The sequence below is a fragment of the Hyperolius riggenbachi genome, chromosome 2 (genome assembly GCF_040937935.1).
Source record: "Hyperolius riggenbachi isolate aHypRig1 chromosome 2, aHypRig1.pri, whole genome shotgun sequence".
Classification (NCBI taxonomy): Eukaryota; Metazoa; Chordata; class Amphibia; order Anura; family Hyperoliidae; genus Hyperolius; species Hyperolius riggenbachi.
This window is the reverse complement of record NC_090647.1, coordinates 90,755,711-90,779,069: the sequence shown is the minus strand read 5'-3', so window position 1 is coordinate 90,779,069 and position 23,359 is coordinate 90,755,711. Positions and strand designations below refer to the sequence as shown.

General features: G+C 41.5%; 1 protein-coding gene across 1 annotated transcript in view; it reads right to left on the bottom strand.

Moving 5' to 3' along the window:
• RXFP2 (relaxin family peptide receptor 2) overlaps nucleotides 1–23,359 on the bottom strand; it is a 390,074-nt gene that overhangs the window by 278,254 nt on the left and 88,461 nt on the right. The gene's annotated exons all lie outside the window — the stretch shown is intronic.

Here is a 23,359-nt window from a genome sequence, read left to right as displayed (position 1 = left end):
ACCATCGAGACTTTTGTTATAATCGTCTCCACCTTTTCTGCCGGCAGTCTGATCGCGTTGTTGACTGTATCTATCTCTGCCCCCAGAAATATCAACCTTTGCGTTGGCTGTAGCTTGCTTTTCTCCCAGTTCACTATCCAACCGTATCTCTGGAGAGTCTGTAGGAGTATTCTTTTGTTCTTTAGTAAAGCTTCCTGCGATTCTGCTACCAGTAGCATGTCGTCCAGATAATGATGCAGATGTAATTGTTGTTTCCGAAGCAATGCTACCAATGTGACCAGGATTTTCGTGAATGTCCTGGGAGCAGTACAGATGCCAAAGGGCAACACCTGGAATTGGTAATGAACATCCCCTACAGCAAACCTCAGATATCTCTGAAACGCCTTGTGAATCGGCACGTGCAAGTATGCATCGGCTAGGTCCACTGATAGTAGCCAATCGTTCAGTTGGATGGTAGGGGTTATTGTTTGTAACGATTCCATCTTGAACTTGTCTTGTATGATGAATTCGTTTAAAAAACGTAGATCGAGGACAGGCCTTAACTGGCCCGATTTTTTTGTTACAAAAAATAACGGGGAGTACAGACCTGTGAATCTTTCCATAGTTTCCACCTCTATAATGGCATTCTTCAGACGTAGTTCCTGTATGTATTTGTCCAGGATCTCTACTTTCTGTTGTGATTTCGGGATTGTTGTGGGTGTGAAGTGTGCTGACGGGGGAGGTTCTCTGAATCTCCAGGAGTGTCCCCACCGTAGCGTATTTATGACCCAGGGGTCTCCTATTTCTTCCACCCAAACCTTCACATATTTCTGGAGGCGTCCCCCCACCGCCTCCAGATGGGCAGGCGTCTCCTCAGAAGGTCTTAGCGGGCTGTGATCCCCCGTTGGAACCTCGCTGTTTGTTGAACCTCGATAGACTCGCTTGAGTTCCCTGCCATCCTCTCCGAAAGGACTGGCTGGGCCTGGTTGCTCGATAATCTTTGGTCTTATTTTGGTAGAGTCTTCTTTCCCCCATTCTTGGTCTCCTTTGTCTTCTGTCCTGAGGGAGCAATCCAGACCTAACACCTGTCACCCTGGATATGGCGTGTCCATTTTTGAGCCAAAGAGGTTTGTACCGTCGTAAGGAATTTTACACCATGAAGTTTTAGAATTGACATCTGCGGACCATGGCCTAAGCCACAGGGCCCGTTTCGCCGTAACAGTATGTAGAATGGCCCTCGTAGCGCACCTTATAATAACTATCGCCGCCTCGCTTATGAAGTCGGACGCTAGCCGAAACTCCTCCAGGGCTAGCAGTAGGGTCTTAGGATCCACATTAGCCTGGATTGCTCCCTCAAGGTTATCCGTCCATGCTTTCAGCGCTCGGGATACTGAGGTGAGAGCTATAGCAGGTTTGGAGGCTGCTCCCATGGCACAGTATGCCCTTCTCAGGTCTGCATCAACCTTCCTCTCTAGCGTATCAAACGCAGATAGAACAGAGGCGCCAAAAAGAGTAAAAACACTATTATTTAAAAACAGTAAAAAGAGGGAAGGTAAGGTGGACTTACCTCCCTCTAGCAGTGGAAAACAAAACTCTGAGGTAGAGTAGAATGCATTTATTACACAGTGTAACTCCTAAAGATGCAACGCGTTTCGCGGGCCACAGCACCGCTTCCTCAGGCTATACAGGAGTTCAAAAAAGCTGTAAATGGGACATATACATAAATCAACAAAAAAGCATCAAACACTGACAGAGGCATACAGCTGTAACATTGGAACATAAATTTCATTATAACCAGCATCTGCTGGTCTGTGAAGGTCAGATAAGTCTATCTTATCTAAGCAAAAAACACACAAAAAAAATACAAAAAAAACACGCAAAAAAAAAAAAAAAAAAAAAAAAAAAAGGTTGTGTGACAGTGGGGAGAGTGCATGCTCTCTAAACTGTTTTTACACTTGCACAGTCTTGGCGGTTATATCATTGTGACTGTTTCAGTCCGAATATACATGTGTAAAGATTCTTGCATTAACTAGAATAAAGTAACCCTCTTTATTCTAGTTAATGCAAGAATCTTTACACATGTATATTCGGACTGAAACAGTCACAATGATATAACCGCCAAGACTATGCAAGTGTAAAAACAGTTTAGAGAGCATGCACTCTCCCCACTGTCACACAACCTTTTTTTTTTTTTTTTTTTTGCGTGTTTTTTTTTGTATTTTTTTGTGTGTGTTTTTTGCTTAGATAAGATAGACTTATCTGACCTTCACAGACCAGCAGATGCTGGTTATAATGAAATTTATGTTCCAATGTTACAGCTGTATGCCTCTGTCAGTGTTTGATGCTTTTTTGTTGATTTATGTATATGTCCCATTTACAGCTTTTTTGAACTCCTGTATAGCCTGAGGAAGCGGTGCTGTGGCCCGCGAAACGCGTTGCATCTTTAGGAGTTACACTGTGTAATAAATGCATTCTACTCTACCTCAGAGTTTTGTTTTCCACTGCTAGAGGGAGGTAAGTCCACCTTACCTTCCCTCTTTTTACTGTTTTTAAATAATAGTGTTTTTACTCTTTTTGGCGCCTCTGTTCTATCTGCGTTTGATACATATTACTTATTCACCCTTGGTGGAGGGGTATGCCCCCTTTTTTCTCCTGTCTACAGAGAGCGACTTTTATACCCGAGTGGGGTCGGGTACCAATTCTTCCCACCTGCCTTTCAAGTGGTTGCCTGCTGGTGACCCTTTTTTGTGAGTATATTTCTGCACGAACTATCTAGACAGATTTTCTCTGTTAAAACTATATTGCACTATTGGGCTCTCGGTGCCCTGTTTTTTCTTTTGTTTTACAACTTCCTCTCTAGCGGTTCTTTGAAAGACACCGCATCTTCTAGGGGAAGTGTTACATGTTTAGCTAGGCGTAACACTGAGGCGTCCACTGTGGGAGGTGTGTCTAGCTGTGATATTATTTCACCTTCCAATGGATATAGTTTTGACAGGCGATTATTCATGACCACCTTCCTTTCTGGCTTGGACCACTCGTCCTGGATAAGCTCCGTGATTTCTTCCATTACCGGGAAGGTAAGTGGCTTCTTCTTAAGATGTGGAAACCTTTGTTTTTTAGCCGGAGGTTCTTCCGTATCTTCCCACTGGATGGCCTCCCGTACAGATCTTACAAATGATGTCACCAGGGAGAAGTCAAATCCTACTGCTAGGTCATCTTCCTCCTCCCGCTGTTCTAAATCCGAGAAATTAGCAGGTTCGTCTCTTCGCGGAGCTGCTGTAGATGATGTCGCTTGCTCCGCCAATGATTGCTGCACTATTTCCCTTACTAAGGAAGTTAGGTCCTGCTCAGGCCCCTCTTCCATGGGTATAGAATAAAAACAGTCTGTGCAGACTAATTTCCCTGGCATAGTCTCTTGGCCACATGCCCAACATGTCTTGTCTTTACTAGTGTGTGTACGGCTCTGTGACCCCCTGTGGGATTGAGACTTGCTTGACCTCGAGGAAGATCTAGGTTTAGATGAGGAGGGGTTAGCTTCGCCTTGTGACAGGCTGAAAGAAAGAAGAACAGAAACCCTCTGTTACAGTCTAAAAAAAAAAGACAGCCTCATGGTATAGCAACTGATAGCAAAAATACAAAACCGTGCCCTACCTAGAGTTTTGCTGGTCTGTTTGCTGGGCAGCCAGGGGAGTATCCCTATCCTCCATTGCGGCAGTATAGCCTGTGTATCAACAGCAGAAAAGAAAAAATATATAATGCCTGCACTGGTGCGATATCTCTGCTATTTTAAACAACAGCTTCAGATTATACCTTGTGGTTGCGCAGTCTGATCCTGCACCGCCAAGAGACAGAGCCCCCAAAATGTAGCACGAACCTGCAACACAAGCAATAGTGCATATTTATTAGTAAAGGCTCTAGCCGATCCTGTCCCATTCCAGCGACTCGGCAGAGACATACCTTGCTTCCTCCTGAGGCTAAGTGAACTCCTTTCTCCTCTGTAGCTCTCCACGCTATGCCAGCGTTGGGCTGCGGTCGGCAGTACCGACTCTTCAACTGTTCCGCCTCCAAGCGGAAGTCCTCCAACGACGTCACCTCCGGCGCTTCCTGCGTTCCAGAGCGGAACGCCAGAGGGAACTCCCTGCTGCCCAATCAAAGATCGCGCTGCTTTACAGCGCCTAAGGCGGGAGAGAGAGAGGCCCCCAGAAAGACCAGCAGAAAGATGGGACACCGCCGCCTAAGTCTGTTTAAGACCAAACGGCGGGGCTTCACACCGAGGCAAGTGTGGCCGGCTGTCAAGACAACAGCAGGTAGGGCAAAAACAATAATAGGGAAAAAAAAAAAGAAACAAAGAAAAAACGATTCAAGCTGCACTGCTACAGCCTGACAGTCCTGTAGGGAGGACGGAAAAAAAAAATCACTTGCTAAGGGGCAGGTCTTAGAATTTATAGTTACAAGTCCTGTAGGGGTTAGGGGGCGGGACTAACCCGTAGTAATGCTGCCATGGAAACGAAAGGAAAAGATTTTACAAACACTGACTAAATCATGTATACATAATTATTGTAAAAATTAAGCACTTTTTATTGCATTATTTTAACTGGAGTTCCTCTTTAAGTGGGAACAGAGCCTAACTGTTTGAATGCTGTTCCAACATCAATTGGTAGTAGGTTTTAGTAGTAGGTTTTATGCTGTAAATAATCTTTTAGAGCAAACAAGAAATGCTTAGTTTTATACCACTTTAAACACAACACTAGAAAGAGTAAACAAGTTGATGCTACACTCAAGGATAACGTTTCCTATGTACTTATGCATTCTAATAAAACAGTGACCCAGTGACATCAATTTACTTGTTAAAGAGAACCCGAGGTGGGGTTCTTAGAATGTAATCCCCATACAGAGACTGGGTCTGCCTATAGAGCCCAGCCTCTGTTACTAGTCAGATTCCCCCTAAGCCCCCCTGCGCTCAGCGAGACCTCATTAATCACAGCCACTCTGTCAACACGCAGTGTGTCGCAGCAGGCTGTGTTTACCTTTCTAATGCCAGTCTCGCCGCTCCCCCGCCCCCTGCATCGCTCCAGTCCCCGCCCACGTCCCTTCCCTCGCCGCCGATTGGAGGGAAGGGACACGGGCGGAGACTGGAGCGAGGCAGGAGGCGGGGGAGAGCGGAGACTGACATTAGAGAGGTAAACACAGCCCGCACAGCGTGGCTGTGATTAATGGGGTCTCGCTGAGCGCAGGGGGGGCTTAGGGGGAATCTGACTAGCAACAGAGGCTGGGCTCTATAGGCAGACCCAGCCTCTGTATGGGGATTACGTTGTTAGAACCCCGCTCTGGTTCTCTTTAAGGCTTATGTACATGAATTGTGGAATTGATGTCAACAAAATATGTGCAATATGTGAATGCATTGTGTTTGTACTAAAGTCATTCTTCTCTATTATTACGGTTGTACTGTATCTGCATTTCCAAACACAGCAAAATAGAACATGTTGTGTTCTGAAAACTGCAATGCATCAGTAATTCAATTGCAGTTCAAACGTGACAGTTTCTAGGAACAGACCACCTAGGTGTATGGCTTAAAGGAGTTATCAGGCTTATAAGAGCAAAATAAGTGCTACTAACCCGGAGCTTAGTCCAGCCCCAAGCTCTCAGCATGTCCCATGCCTGCGCAGTATGCTGCGGTTCACGTGGCGGAGATTGACAGCGCAGTCAGACGTCATCACCGCGGACCGGGAGGCAGAGGCGGCAAATGGCTGCGGGAGAGCTGCGGCGTGGGACATGCTGGGAGCTGGACAAAGCCCAAGGTAAGTAGCACTTATTTTGCTCTTATAAGCCTGATAACTCCTTTAAGCCCTGCTAGTGGTAAGGGTGAACATTTCTCTCCTTCATTATGTCATATCACGGCCATTTTCGCGCACATTTTCACGTTTACGAATTTGTGCTCGGTTTAGTGAATCAAGCCCAGTGTAACTTAGAGAGAACCCGAGGTGGGTTTGAAGAATATTATCTGCATACAGAGGCTGGATCTGCCTATACAGCCCAGCCTCTGTTGCTATCCCAAACCCCCCTAAGGTCCCCCTGCACTCTGCAATCCCTCATAAATCACAGCCACGCTGCTGACAAACAGCTTGTCAGAGCTGGCTGTGTTTATCTCTATAGTGTCAGTCTGCTGCTCTCCCCGCCTCCTGCAGAACTCCGGTCCCCGCCTGCATCCCTTCCCTCCCTGCTGATTGGAGGGAAGAGACGTGGGGCAGAGACCGGAGCTATGCAGGAGGCGGGTGAGCAGCTGAGACTGACACTACAGATGTAAACACAGCCTCACAGCACGGCTGTGATTTATGGGGGATTGCAGAGTGCAGGGGGACCTTAGTGGGGTTTGGGATAGCAACAGAGGCTGGGCTGTATAGGCAGATCCAGCCTCTGTATGCAGATAACATTCTTTAAACACACCTCGGGTTCTCTTTAAGGTGGACAGGAAGGAGCAGACAACAGAAACTGTGCTCTCTCTCTCTCTCTCTCACTGCATATACTTGATCACTACACAGGACTCATGAAGCTCCTTCTAGTCTAACAACTGGAGACATATGACCTCAATTCCCTAAGCAGTTTAGACTAGTCTACTGATGGTTCGGTGTAAACTAGCAATCAGTCGCATCAAAAGGGAATTCACTAATAATTACCAAATGTTTTAGACCTGTTTTTAGACCTGGTCTAAAACATTCAGTAATTAGGTCTAATTACCATACGAGGTCTAAAGATACGAGTAGCTATAACTGACATCCTTCTCCTGCGACGAGCTCTCCTCTGGATACAATTAAACCCGTGCATAATTAATTCAAAAAGCTCCATCCTCAAGTCTAAAATACCTCACAGAAGTATTTTACCGACAGAAATCAGCTGGTCTAATCTCTGTCAGAAAAGAGTAGGTGTGGTTACTCCTTGTTTGCCTTTGTGAATTGTGTTATTGCTGAATGTTTTAGACCAGGTTTATAAATAGGTCTAAAACATTTGGTAATTATTAGTAAATTCCCTTTTGATGCAACTGATTTACACCAAACCATCAGTAGACTAAAACCATGAGTGGACTAGTCTAAACTGCTTAGTGAATTGAGGCCATGGTTGCTGCTTGTGGGGAATGAGGATCCTGGTAGCACTATACATACTATATATGCCCCTAAACTATGGCTACACTACACTACACACATGGCTACACTATGGCCTAAACTACACATCCTTAATTTCTGTCACCTGGCAGGGATCAGGGCTTGATCCCTTGGGCAGCAGTTCAAACCCATAACAAGCCGTTTGTTGTATTGGTGGAAGGTGGAGGAATGACGAGTGGCACATGAGGGAGCAGTTGAGGGTGTGGGTGTCAGAATTCTTGTTGTTCATTTATGCAGAAAACCTGCCACAGATATATGGTTTAGTTCATTCTAAGTTTATATGTGCTATGCACATTTTTAATTTTTTTTTAATCAGTCAGTGCATATACCAAATATCATAAAAAGTCAATATGTAAACATATTGGGTATCCATATTGTGACTGACGTGCGTTTCGTGGCCTTTAAGATGGTCACTTCTTCAGAGTCGAGGCGTTGAAATTTCAATTTTTGTGAGAAGAGGTTTATAAAAACATAGTATTGTGCATCCACGTTAAATATTACATAAGCCCTCATTCTATGTATTTTATCATTGTTATGGTGGCCCTACACGGTACAATAAATTCGTTTGATTTTCCCGATCAAATCGAATGAAGTTCGAAAATAAATTTTATTTTTTGAGCAAGGAAATCGAACGATTATCCCGTTTTGTTTTTTTCCGAAAAATTTGATCGAACATGCTGGAAAAATGTTGATGATTGTGTGTTGAAATTGTATCATGTATGTTGAATTGTATGAACAGATATTTTAGATTTTAATCGTATGAAATGTTTCAGATGTATTTAACTTTATTTGTATTGTGAAAATACAAGAGTGAAAATGTAATGCCACTGGTATTCTTTAGTGTGTATTCATTTATACTTTGTGTATTAAAGGGTCCCATTGTATTTTCTATTTACCCTTTCTAGTTTTCTATCTGTACAGCCTGTGTTTTTTTTTTTTTTTGTATTCTGTTCTACACTGTGTTTATATTGTGTTAATGTAAGTTATGTATGTATATATATGTTTGGGCATTCTGTGTTTGTTTGTGTGCATTTTTATGCCTCTCTCTATCTATGTCAGTTTATGTTTTGTTTGTGTTCATTTTTTTTTAATTTGTGGAATGTCTCTGTTCATAGTATTTCTAGGTAGCCTCCATGGCTCTCAGGGAGTACTTCTGATGGTTCCAGGGGGTATTTTCTGGTTTGATATACTTTACCAAGAATAACAAAATTAAAGTTTTAAAAATATTTGACTATTATGTAAACAGTAAATTATATATAATATAATATATAATAACAGATTTTGGTAGAAAAAATGTCAATTCCGATTGAATAAACCATTAGATCGAATACTTTATTTTTTCTTTCAATCTTTTTTTTTCAATTTGAATTTTTAGGATATTCGATCATTTTCCCCGGATTTTCTGCCTAATCGAACGTTCGTGTATGGTACCTCGAAAACATTTTTGTGATTTTTTTCAATCTAACAGGATAAATGAACAAATTTATCTAATCTAAAAAGAAAAAAGTGTACCGTGTATGGCCACCATTATGTACATTGTTCTATAGAGGTGTAGTGTCCCTGCACTACTTATACATATTACACGTATTATATATCATAAGTCACACACTGATGTTTTTTTGCAAAGCTATTAACCTAGTTCTAATGTTTGAATAAAGTGGAAAAAAAGTAGAAATCTCCCAGGTGATGTATGTAACAAGAGGCAGCACACAAAACACAGTTGGGCTAGAGACACACTCCCACTGACTAACATTAGAATTATGGTAAATAATAATGGTAATAAGTTTAAAAACTTTTTTACTGTGATTTTCTGGCAAGTCAACCGCAGTGTGTTTCAGAAACAAAAACAGATCGAAAAGCACGCTGCAGTGTGTCTCTCCCCTAAGGCCACAGAAAAATAACATGTATACATTGCTTTTATAAAGCAGCAGTAAAAATACTTAGAATACGTAGAAGTACTGAGACATGAAATAGTAACTTGCATCCTCCAGTGTAAGATGGCTGGAAATATTTTATCTGCTGATCCTGCAGGGTCAGCTTATTTCACCTCATAAATGTATGGAATACAAGCAGTTCATAATAATTCTTCTATGTCTTGCTGAGTGGGAAGATGCGATAAATGATTCATATTCCTGACAGGATTAGATCTATGGACTACAAGGAAATGTTTTTTCTTCTTCAGGAAAAAAAAAATCAGGGATATCCCGAGAGGCAGAGGAAGCAAAAATGTCTTAAAGCGGTTTAAAATTCTGATAAAATATTCAACAAAAATGTGCTTTCCTACTTTTTATAACCCATACAATTATCATATTTGCTTTTGTGCACAAGTATTATAATTCATTTATAATTCATTTAGAAATTATAACTTCCCAAAGTTCAGTTTATTTACATTGAAAGCTGCTGGTGCATTTTATTCATAACTGTTGTAATTCTGTTGGAAATGCAGCCAGCAGTGATTTCTGACCTGTGTTTCACTTCAGGACTCATTAGCACAAGTTTCTGCACAGCCAGAGAATGTTTATTTAATTGTATCAAGTAAAGAATGTATACAGAAGATAAGCTTATCACCAGTTCAGATGCGCTGCCCCTGCAGGAGAAAAAGTCAGTCCTGTGATGTAACCCTTTAAATGCTGTTTTACTTAAAAAAATCCCATTGTGTTAGTATATTATATGCTGTAAATAATCTTGTAGAGCAAAGAAGAAATACTGGGTTATATTCCACTTTAAAATGACATAATCGGGACGGTGTTTACAGGCTGTGCTGCACAAGGCTCCCTCGGGTGATGACATCCTCTTTCTCGAGTCATATAAAGACATAACAAGCACAACCAGATAGTAATACAGGTGAAACTTGAAAAAATCGGAACGTCAAAGGTGAAACTAACATATGAAACAGACTCATTACATGCAAAGCGAGATATTTTCTAGCTTTTATTTGTTTTTTAATTTTGATGATTACAGCTTACGAAAAACCTTAAAATCAAAATCTCAGAAGGTTAGAATATTGTGAAAAGGTTGGTTCAATATTCTAGTCTCAAGGGCCTGTATGCAATTCACTTTTTCTCCTGAGTTTTCTACTAGGAGATCATTTTTAAACTTCTATTTAAAATAACTTTTAAAAACTTTGCAATAGAAAAAGTACCCCAAAGTAGGTGAAAATGAACCTTAACAATCATTTTGAGTATTTTCTTGCTTGCTGGTGGATTAAAAAGCATTTAATTGATAAGGTGTAAAAATATCACTTAGAAGAAAACTCAGGAGAAAAAGTGAATTAAATATGGGACCATGTCAATAAAATTCCCTTTTAAGCCACCAGAAAGAAAGAAAATGATGAAAATAATTTTGATAGTATTTTATTCCCTACTTTTTGAGTTCAAAATTGATGAAAAGTTAATTAAAATAGAAGATGAAAAATTATCTCATAGGAGAAAACTAAGGAGAAAAAGTAAATTGAATAAGGGCCACAGTGTCAGAGTCTAATCAGCCAATTAATCCAAAACATCTGAAAATGGTTCCTAAACCTTTAAATGGTCTCTCCGTTAGGTTCTGAATTACTGACATAAATTAACTTTTGCATAATCTGATTTTTCAAGTTTCACTTGTAGGTAGTTTCTAGTGGTAGGCTGGTAGCGATTGGTTGATTCCAGTGGCATGTAAGCAGTAATTGGTAGATTCTAGTAGCTGGTTGGTCGTGATAGTTGGATTCTAGTGGCGACTCGCGAGTAAGTAGACATTGGGAGATTCTAAAAGCAGCCTGGAAGTGATACCCGGATCCCTGTGGCAGGTAGGCAGTAATCAGTGGATTCCAGTGGCAAGCTGGTAGTGATCGATGATTGATAGAATCAGGTAGCAGGTAGCTAGTGATTCTAGTGGCAGCCAGCCAGTAGGTGACAGGTAGTAGGTGACAAGCAGTGATATAAAGTGGATAGTAGTGTTGCTCGGATACCCCCGATCACGAATTCGAATAAATCCGGCCACGGCAGTCCCAAAATCCGGATAAGCCGTGATTGTGATCTGGATTTAAAACTAACTGACGTATTAGACTCAGATTTTATCCGTGATTGCCTGTAAAATCCGTGATCACGGCCGTTAGACTTTAACGTTAATAGCAAAGCTCCCATACATTTTACAATCACCAAAATTGCATGGATTGTAAAGGTGATCAGTGGTTACAACTTAAATTTTTTTTCAAGTAGTTTTTGACATAATGGATTTTAAATGTTCAAAGGAAAATAGTATACATTTAAATGCGGTAAATGACAGTTAATGTATTTACTGCGTTTACATGTATACTTTTTTCCTTTGAAATTTCCTTTGAATTTTTAAATTCCATGATCTCAAAAACTATAAGGTAGGCCTGAAAGATAAATTGAATTTAAATCGAAATCGTGATCACCAAGCTCACAATTTCGCAATCGTCAAAGTGGCAATTTCTGCAATCACATTATTTCCACATGGGGGAAGTTTGATGGGGGAAGTTTGAAGAAGCGGCTTCAAGCTTCCGAGTCTCAGCACGTGCAGCCCGTAGCATCGGCAGTGTTGGACATACCGTCTGACAGGAGTGGAAATGCTTTCTATCCTCTCTCGCCATCTGCCAGGTCTTGTGCATGACATACTTCCTGGTTCCTGTATGTCACATGACATACAGGAAGTATGCCGTGCATTAGAGCCTGCAGGAGGCTAACTAGATAGGCGGGCATTGCTGGACTCGTGCTGGAAGGTATGCCCAGCACAGCTGCAGCTTGGGGGACAGAGGGAGCAAAGAGAGACCTAGAGGGTGCACAAAGAGAGAGAGGGGAACATAGAGGCACAGAGGGGAACAAAGCTTGATTTGAAGGAAATCATAAATCGAATCAAAATCGTGATGTCAGACAGAAATCGCTCAATTCAATTTTTTCCTAAAATCGTTTAGGGTCTTTTTGAAAAAAAATGTCTCCCTTGTTCCACTGTTCTATTTAACATATCCTGCAAATTTGGTATTTATTTTATTTAAAGGGGCTTTGCTATTAATCGCTAAAGTCAGCGGCTTTTCAGCTTATAATCACGGATATATTTTCTGTGATCATGGCCGTGATCACGGGCCGAATACACGTGATTGACCGCATCCATGATTGAATTCCGTGATCGATTCCCGATCATGGATTCGGATCACAATGTCAGATAGTGATAAAATGCTTGTGAATGACGGCTATGACGTGATCGGATCACGGATAAGCAACACTAGTGGATAGATAAGTAAATGGTAACAGGTGACAGGTAGTGCATAGTGGACAACGGGTATCTTACAAAAAGAACGTGGTGTCAAAATAGTGTCAAAATAGTGGAGGGAAAGATGCAGTGGATGCCAAGTCACTGTGGGTGTTAAGGCGCACGCAGACTACAAACCAAAATGCGTTGATTTGATTCTTCAAGCGGGTTGACCATTGATGGTTTTGACATTGTTGGTATAGAGTGTAGCAGCAGTAAATGCGTACCTTAGATCTGTGTACAGGAAACAGAGCAAAATGGCACCGGGAAATGTAAGAGACAGTTTTCGGCTACACCCTCTGCCCAAAGTTCCAGGTGCCGTTTTTGCATGTATGCGTGTGAACAGACCTTTAGATATTAGGAATCAGGCCAAGCAATCTGCTGTTTATAAATTATGAATTTCGAAGTTAATGAAAACATTGGATACTTTTCTTACAATCAAGCTTTCGTTTAAAAAACAAAAACAAAATAATTCATACATTGATCAAATAGTCAACTTTTTATTTATGTATTCATTGTTACTAAAATGGCCATTGGATTTTCTAGATAAGCAAACGTGCCACAAGCTATTTACTTTATTTGCCTAGAGATATCCTTGAAAGAGAGGACATTTTTACTTACGGGTCTGCTTTGAAGCAGAGGTACAGAAGGGAATAGGCGTCCATTGCCAGCACACACAGCCTGTACAGATAAATGTACCACGCACAAACTCATCTCATCCTGACAACAAAATTATGACAGGAAGCAAAGGGACAACAAATGGCTGCGCTCTTTGGAATATTAATCCTCGGTTCACGCCGACTCTCTGGAGAGCACATGTGTGCAGCAGATGTGATATCATTAAAAAAAAAACTGCAACTGAATGATATCTGCATTTCATCAAGCCTTGGAATACAAAAACACATCCCAGCTATGCAGGGTAGAAGTGATGTAGGGCTTTTGTAATTGGAGTCCTTTGAAAGTAACAGGCAAACTTTTTGCAGTCATTTATCATTCGCGGGAGATCCAAGGGAAAAGCATGCTGGGAAAGAACATTGAAGGCAGGAAGTGGGAGAAAGCTGGATTGTTTACTACTAGCAACTATGTGAATGACAACAAATATTTTTTCTGTTATTACTATTTTTAAGCCGGGCTTTGAGGGATAATTTGGTAATTGACTATATTTAGAAACAAAGTAGATGAGAGGATCTCAGCTTATGTAAAATCATGGTGTTGGTTAGGTCAGAAAAACTCTTTTTTTAAGTAGCGTATCCATCCCGTTAGGTTAGAGTTATGTATTTTAGGAAGTTAAGATAAGTACACATGTGAAAATAGGTCAGGGTTCAGTGTCAACGAACGGTCGTTCCCCAATCCATCTTCACGATTGCTGCAAACAATTGTGTGGAGGTTCACTCAAAGAATAGTTTGCGGCAAAATGTACACGATGGTCCATGGAGATCTGATTGCTCATTTAGTGATCCAACAAGAAGGTCATGATCCCCACATGTCATTAAATGTTGTTTAACAGATTTTCATTAAACGATGTCACACATATCACAAAAAACGATCCTTTTGGCAAAAAAATTGCCGACACTAAAAAGACGGCAGTAAAATCTCGTCGTGGTGTGGACATTTAGCCAGGCTTCAGAGGGATAGGGGAGGTGTTACAAGCCACGTTGGCAAAGGAGCCAGTTACATAGTTACATAGTTATTTGGATTGCAAAAAGACATACGTCCATCGAGTTCAACCAGAGAACAAAGTACAACACCAGCCTGCCCCCTCACATACCCCTGTTGATCCAGAGGAAGGCAAAAAACCTTTACAAGGCATGGTCCAATTACAGTCACCTTTTTTACAGCGTATGTTCACAGATAAAATACTAAGATATGATTCACATAGTGTTTTTATAAAAGAGGAACTGTATTAACCATTTCAGCCCGCAGGGATTTTTTACCTTATGCATTAGAGCAATTTTCACCTCCCATTGATTCGCTAATAACTTTATCACTACTTAACACAATTTATTGATCTATATCTTGTTTTTTCCGCCACTAATTAGGCTTTCTTTGGGTGGTACATTTTGCTAAGAATTATTTTTTTATAAATGCATTTTAACAGGATTAATAAGAAAAAAAAAATGAAAAAAAAATCATTATTTCTCACTTTTCATCCATTATAGCTTTAAAGAGACTATGTAACAACATTTTGAGCCTTATTTCTTCTATCCTATAAGTTCCTAGAGCTGTTCTAATGTTCTCTGTCTTACAGCAGCCTTTCCTAGTTGCACAGTGGCTGTGTTATCTCTGTTATTTGATCTAATCTTCTCTCCTCTGTCGATTCTGTCGGGCTCAAGCAGTCAGGTTGGAATGTGCTGTGCTGCTTGTGATTGGATAGAAGCTATACATACCCTCTCCAGGCCCCCTGCACACTCTGTATGACTCACACACTGAGCTACTCTCAGCCTATCACTTGTTATGTCTTTTGTTTGTAAACACTGCATAAAAATGGCAATTACAAGCCAGGATTGCAGCAGGGAATGGCAGAAACAGCACAGAGGGGCCCAGGAGAACATAATGAATAGAATGGTATGCTTTTTATTGTAAGAATTTTACAGTACAGATTCTCTTTAAAATAATCCACGCTACCATAATTAAAACCTATGTATTTTATTTGCCAGTTTGTCTTGGTTATGACACCATTTAAATTTTGTCCCTATCACAATGTATGGCGCCAATATTTTATTTGGAAATAAAGGTGCATTTTTTCGATTTTGCGTCCATCACTATTTACAAGCTTATAATTTAAAAAATGTTCGTAGTATACCCCCTTCAAATGCATATTTAAAAAGTTCAGACCCTTAGGTAACTATTTATGTTTTTTTTTTATTATTATTGTAATTCCGTTAAAATTTTTATTTGGGTAATATTTTGGTGTGGGAAATAAACAGTTTATTTTGAATGTTATTATATGTGTAAATTGTAATGTAAAAAATATGTAGATGTTGTTTTACTATTTGAGTTTATTTTTTTCTCCTTGTGCTTCTTGGCCTAAAAATGGGCATGGCCATGACATTGTATGGCTGGAGCTAACGTAATGCTGTAACAGCGAGGCATAAGAAAGCAGAGTTTTCGCCATGATGTGGTGAAACATCAACCATTAAATAATAAATGCAGCAACAGTTACCCCAGACACCAGAAAATAAACGCAATGTGGGACACATTTCAGCAGAAATTAACGCAGTGGGCAACATTTCAGCAGAAAATAATACAGTGGGCAACATTTCAGCAGAAAGTAACGCAGTGGGCAACATTTCAGCAGAAAATAATGCAGTGGGCAACATTTCAGCAGAAAATAACGCAATGTGGGCAACATTTCAGCAGAAAATAAACACAGTGATCAACATTTCACCAGAAAATAACGCAGTGGGCAACATTTCACCAGAAAATAACGCAGTGGGCAACATTTCACTAGAAAATAAACGCAGTGGGCAACATTTCACCAGAAAATAAGGCAGTGGGCAACATTTCACCAGAAAATAACACAGTGGGCAACATTTCACCAAAAAATAAATGCAGGGGGCAACATTTCACCAGAAAATAAATGCAGTGGGCAACATTTCAACTGCAAAAAAAGGAATTTACTCACCTGACAGAAGTCTCCTCTCCTGGCCGGCCTCTGGCGTGCAGCTCCCCGGAGATATTGCTCCTGCATATCTCCCGCGCTGGATGCAATAGCAGGGCTACGGGAAGATGGTGCCTGAAGCCCTGTACTGAACACACAAATAGTCTCCAGTACAGGGCTTTGGACGCCATCTTCCCGTAGCCCTGCTCTGCCTGCTGGAAGACTATGCAGGTTGGAGCGGGGCTGCGGGCTATGAACTGACGTGGCATCTACTAGATGCCACGGGCAGTTCATGCAATGGATGGGACATAGCGCAGCAGCGATGGCATGCCAGCAGATTCGACTACACGTGCTGGGTCTGGCACACGTGCCATAGGTTCACCATCGCTGCTCTATAGACTTTTAATCTATATACTGCAATACTCAAACTCACAACATCTCCAAGATCCGGACTTTCCTGACCCCAGACACTGCCAAACTCCTTGTCCATGCCCTCATTATCTCCCGCCTGGACTATTGCAACTCCCACGTGCCAGGACTTCCTCAAAACCACATCGCCCTCCTACAATTCATCATGAATGTAGCAGCTAGACTAATCTACTCCTCCCACCACTCTGTCTCCACGATACCCCTACGCAAATCCCTTCACTAACTTCTAATTCGCTTCAGGATCAGCTTCAAGATCCTATGTTTGACATACACATCTATACACAAATCCTGCCCAACCTACATCTCTGGCCTGGTCAGCAGATATACACCTGGCTGCCCAACCAACAACCTCCTCCTAACCACCCCACTCATCTCGCACTCCCATGCATGACTACAGGACTTCACTAGAGCTGCCACCATCCTGTGGAACATTCTCCCACTGCCCATCAGGCTTGCCCCCACCTTCAACACCTTCAAAAAAGCACTCAAAACGTACTTCTTCAAAGAGGCCTACATCAACTCAACACTGCCCGAACCGTCTCTGCCAAGAACTTCTTGATGCACCCCCTCCTTTTGTATCACCAAGGCTTCCTCTAGATTGTAAGCCTTTGGCAGGGCCCTCTCCCCTTGTGTATCATATTTGATTGTGTGCACTTTTCCCAGATTTATGGAACTTGTATTTTTACCACTACCACTCCAGTGTATGACCTGGCATTGTATTACAATCTCTGCATTGTGTTGTGTTGCTTATTGCTTATTACCTATATAGTTCTATCTATTGTCTATTACCTGTATTGTGCTTGTCATCCCTGTTATCATTGTCTGTAATCCTATTTATTGTACAGCGCTGTGTAATATGTTGGCACTATATAAATCCAATAAATAATAATAATAATACTGTATCTCTTAGACACCACTTGTTTGGATAGGGACTTCTCAAAATAATAAACAAAATAAAGAAGAATTAAATAATCAAAAAGGGTTAGAAAAATAAAAAGAAAACAAAATAAAAGCACACAATTGAGCAATGCACCCAGCTATACGATCAATATCTCACTCCTTCAATAGAACTATTTTCTTATGCTATTTGAACTTTATGCTGAATAAGCTCTAATTTTTATATGTTGCAAAACTTGTAACTCCAACTTTGTTGACTCTTTGGGCTCGATTCACCAAGCGGTGCAAAGTGTTAGCACCGTGGTGAAAAGGCCCTTATCACGCCTAAAGTCACTTTAGGCATGATAAGAAGAAACTCGCGCGAAGTTGCCGCGCGTACGCGCGTACGCGCGTACGCGCGTAAGTGCGCGCGCAACACCCGACGCTTCGCGCGAAGCTCCCATTAAGCCCTATGGGACTTTGCGCGCGCTCTCACGCGCGTACGCGCGAACGCGCTTACGCGCGGTAACTTCGCGCGAAGAGCAGGGAAAATCGGTGATAACTCAGTGGTGAAAAGGTCATCACGCCTAAAGTCTTTTAGGCGTGATAACTGGGTTATCACCGCTTTGTGAATCGAGGCCTTTATCTCTGTCAGATGTCACTCCACTTCTCACTGTAGTTCACTTTAGTAACACAAGATGCTGTGAAACTCCTCCTCCAATCTTCTTCTTTAATGCTGAGTCTGACAGGTTAGCAGATTTAGTTATCTCTCACTGACAGGTCCTCTTTATCTCCACGGCCCTGCTCTCTTTCTTAAGCTGTGCATCTAGGTAACACATAAGTCACAGTTTGGTTCTATTCTCAAACCAGGCTTTCAGTAAACACTGCAGAACACATCAACTGATGAACTAATGAACAATGAACGGAGCAGATTGACAGGAACAATGTCTTTGAATCAGGATGACTGTGAATGGCTAACTGTGTCAGTTCTGAGGGGACTTAATGGAGGCTGATTACTTTTCTGATGACAGAAAGGCACTCACACTTAATATACTTGGTTGCAGTTTCTATTCCTTCACAATGTCACTGTCTCTTTAAGGCTTTATCAAACAGGCAGATTTTAGTCACACCACTTTCATCAGACTATGCGTCTTCAGTAACTTGGGTTAACTGTCTCTACACTCAGCAAACCTCCACTGAACGCTGGCCCTTTTCTGAACACACACTGTGGCTTGTAGCTGGCACAAGGCCTATACTCTTCTGGCCTGACAGGGTTTCTCTCCTTTCGTGCTAGCGCGGATCTTGCCTGCAAACACTGCACTTGGCCTCCGGTACTGTCTGGCTCTGTTACCGCTGCCCTCTTCTCTCTGCTGGTGGTCTCTGGGCTACCGACGGGTCCCCGCTTTGCCTTATGGGGTGACTGCTGCATACATTCTCTACCCAGCCTCCTCTCACTCACACCAACGCCTCCTAACTCATTTAAATCAGTTCCCTCAGGCATGGCCTCACCCTCTCTGCCTCTGCTCTGTCTCTCTGCCTAGCCAGATGGAACTTCCAGAAGGTTCCACTGCTTTGTTGATATGGTCGCCTTAGCAACCAGTCTATGTGACCATCTGAGCGCTTAGGCTTCTCTCTCCATGCGCTGTGTTAGTCCCACCATGCTAATTTCTAAGGCGAATTTTAGCCTTACTGCTAAGTTTACTTTACACATACAAATGCATCTTCACAGTACATTACCCTCTTTTAGAGGGTTACACTGGAGATGCAGACATTGGAGGACGGCGGCGTGAGAGCGATCCAAGAGGATGGGGCTGGAGGAAGCCCCAGGTTAATATAAATATTTTTGTGTTGGAGAGCTCTGGTACACTTTAAATAGTCAGTTCGCAGCTTCTTCCTAATTGATGTTCAGAAGCAATGCTGAGGCAATCTGCTGGTGGGCAAAGGAAGCCTGAGGAGATCCAGGCATTTGGAACAGGGAGTTGCAGGTGTATTAGAAGTCAACTAGGTGCCTCCTGCTGGTGGGTAATAAAAATCAGAGTAAAAAATACCACTAGCATGCCAAACAAAAAACTACAGGCAGGAAGTTATAATGGCAGGTATAATGGATAGCACTGTGACTCTGCAGCAGTAGCAGGTCAGATTAAAATCTATGTTTTTCCTCGTTTGTGTAATGTTATTCTGAATTGTTTTAAGTGTTCCATCTTTCCCCTGCATCCCCAAAAAACACTCTAGAAAGTAAGGCAGAAAGATCTGTCTCTAGATGCTTGCAGGGAGTAGGTGCTCATGTGCTTTAGGTACATCGGTACATATTGGCCTCAATTCACTAAGCTTATCTCCTGTCTTTGATAAAGTTTCTAGAGTTATCACCATGGTGATAAGGCATGTAGTAAAAGTAACTCTTCTATCTTTAAGTTGAGGAGAGATCTCTAAAGTTAATATTTCAATCCTTAAAATAACTACATAATTCTAAAGTTAAAGACAGGCTGTTAATTAACTGCACGAGAAAATAACTACAGAGGAGGTAATTTAAAGGAATACTATTGATTCACATATTTTTTTCAATTGACACAGGAATTGTTTGGGAAGTGCTGCTAAGTACTGGTGTATACATTTTAGTAGCAACTTCATTGTTTACAGTTATCAAAATACTTTCAATCTTTACTGATGCCAAAACTGACGGCTGACTGAGCCATGAGGAGAGGGGAAATTCCCCTCACACTTGATCAGTTAAATCTATGTGTAGCTCTGTGTGTGACAGAGAAGAGAGCTCCCAACAGCTGCAGCTCCTGTGTCCTGTGTTTCTGACTGACCTGTCTGAAGAGAGCAGAGGAAATGTAACTAATTGTCACAGCTTTTTCATATTGTTTTTGCTTTCAGAGTTTGATATGTGTGATATATGCTTTCTGTAGTCTGATATACAACTCTGGCTGTGCATTGAAGCAGACATTCCTTCTGCAATTGATTTGTCCCAATATAGCTAAATCCTACCCTCAATAAATTACAGCTTTTGCCTCTGATATTCAACATGAAAAGTAGGAAAATGTTTACACAGCTACTTAGACATTATTTGCACACTGTCATTTTAGAACACTTGGGTATCGATAGTATTCCTTTAAGGACTGAAGTGATATGATAACTCTCTCACTGTGAAAACATATCTCTACACCTTAATAAGGCAAGATCGATGTGTGGTGGTAAGTTTTCTCTTGCCTTATTATCACCAGCATGATCTTAGTGAATAGAGGCCATTGTTTGATAAAATTACATCCTTAGCCCTAAAATGGCAAAGTCTGAAGGTAGGTTAGCCCACCTTGTTTAAATGCCGTAACGATTTATTGCATACTGTATGTCAACACAGGCTTGACAATTGTTTTTGGGCCCCATACAGTGCATAAAAACACCACTTTTCTAAAGAAGGGGATCCCTTGGGGGCCCCGTAACAATTGTCAAGCCTGTGTTGACATAGGCAATAAATGAAAAAACCTGAAAAAACAGCAAGTTTGTGAGCCATCCAATCTTCAATGAAAGTGTGAACCTTCTCAGACTCCTATTCCCTGATTAAAAATATTTTAGTAACGTTTTCCTACCAGGCAGAGAGGTTTTTACTTGCAGTGAACGTTCATTAGTTCTGCTTTAAACACATATGCTAATTCATATAAACCACCTAACAGAATTTATCATGAATCTAGCAAATATGAAACTGTAGTAATGAAACAGGTCATTCGTACGGTTAGTAGCCAGGACTTCTTAATGGACAATTCCATAGAATATTAGCGTTTTGATTATCAGACAGGTTCAACAGAGAAAATATTCTGCCAGGTGTACAAATGTATCCAAATGTATTGTAGAAAGCAGAAGTGTCCTGGGGTCCAGGCAATATGGTAGCAGTGGGGCACCAAGGTATGCAATATTTTTAGATTAAGCTTGATATACCACTGAGCTTTGAAGAAAATGTCAAGCATCATTATCAGTGTGTATGAGTGCAGAGCCCTGTTCAACCTTTAGATATTAAAGTAACATTATACTCATTCCTTTATTATGCAATTATCGACCTCACATTTTCTGCAGCTCCATACAGAGTACATAGAAGAAATTCGTGACACTCAGTGTCCTTCAGAGGGGCTCACAGTTTACTGTCCTACCCACAGTAAGGCTCTAATTACTCTACCATAGTCTAGGGCAGCCATGGGCAAACTACGGCCCGTGGGCTGGATTCGGCTCGTGGGCGCTATGAAGCTGGCCAGTCGATAGAGGGCTTCTGCTCCTCTCGCCTTCTCCACCCTGCCGCCCTTAGAACGATAGGTGCAGAGCATGTACAAAAAAGCCAACTCCCCTTATCACACTCTACAGCGGTGATCTCCATGGTAATGGCAGCATGTGACCTGCCATCATTACCTAGCAGCGTGTCACATGATGCCACCGTTGCCATAGAGATTGCCACCGGAGAGTGCATTTCTTTCTGTTTTCCTTGTCTCCTGTGCAAGAATTCAGGTCCACTTTAAGTGCTATTGCCTTTCTTTTTTTTGCCATGGGATCAATTTCTTTCAGCTTTCTGATTAAAAGATGCTAAATGGTAAAAAATGGGAAAATTGTGCTTTCCTGATGTTATAGAGATGGGATGCCAGCGAGCACACAGCGAACAAAGTTTATGAGTTCTTAAAGGGACTCCGAGCAGTGCAGAAACTATGGGAAGATGCATATCATTTTAAAGCTCTCTTTCTCCTCTTTCCAATGATATATAAACCGTCGCCCTACGCCTTTTAGTTTTCGCTATTTTCGCGATTGAAATTGCCGCAGCCGCAATTTCAATCACAAAAATAGAGAAAACTAAAAGGCGTAGGGCGACGATTTAGGTGTCGCCAGAAAGAGGAGAAAGAGAGCTTTGAAATGATAGCCATCTTTCCATAGTTACTTGTATTACACAGGACGACACTTTCCCCAGTGTCAGCAGCTCCATTCAGCAGAATGGAGCTGCTGACTTTAGGAAAAAGTCATCCTGTGTAATACAATTATAACTATGGAATGATGAATAACATTTTAAAGCTCTCTTTCTCCTCTTTCTGGCGACACCTAAATCGTCGCCCTACGCCTTTTAGTTTTCTCGATTTTCGCGATTGAAATCACGGCTGCGGCAAATTCAATCGTGAAAATAGCGAAAACTAAAAGGCGTAGGGCGGCGGTTTATATATCATTGGAAAGAGGAGAAAGAGAGCTTTAAAATGATATGCATCTTTCCATAGTTTCTGCACTGCTCGGAGTCCCTTTAAGGAAAGCGGAATGTGTGTTTGCAGATATAAATTCAGGGACACTCAAGAGATGAAAACAATGACAACTATCAGGATTTACATAGCAGCGCGGCCAAATGCAAAAGATGGATGCCAAACAAATGTTGGATGAATGGAGCAGGTAAGCAGGCCACATTTTTTGTGTCCAGTCGGGGAGTAAAGCAAAGTTTATTGTTCCTAAAACAGATGATTAGGTTTAACTGCTTGCAATGACTCACAATCGGCTTAGGATTTAGCGCTTTAGTAAATACCGTACCTTTCAAGGCAGGCTGATCATCCGGGTCTCCAGTCCTGTGGATGGAAATTTGCATGGAGCTTGGTTGGTTTAATATTCTGAGAAGGAGCTGAAAACACTCTGCATGTGGATAATTGTGATTTCAGAGCTGCATAAAGAACGGTTATTTTGGCATCATTTAGGAAAGCCTAAATTGTTCTTGAAACGGTGGAATTATTGTCCTGATCCCTAATATTCGTTCTGACTCAGGAGAAAAAAAAGACTGGTAAAAAAAACACTCTGTAGAATAAATGGTGATTTAAAATACATTTCACTCTGGTTTGTAAGCAGAGCGAGTGCACAGAGATAATAGCGGCAGGCGTACAGGGCCAGGAACCGCGCATTTGCCAGTGCAGCTTATGCAGGAATACAGTATCTCGGAGAAATCTGGAAGCAACATTTCAGAGGTCTTTTGTGTGCACAATGCAGTTGCTGAAATAATGCCATAAAGTCTGGCTATCTATAACAGGGAGTTTCTCTCTCACTCCTGACCTCCATTTGAGGGAATATA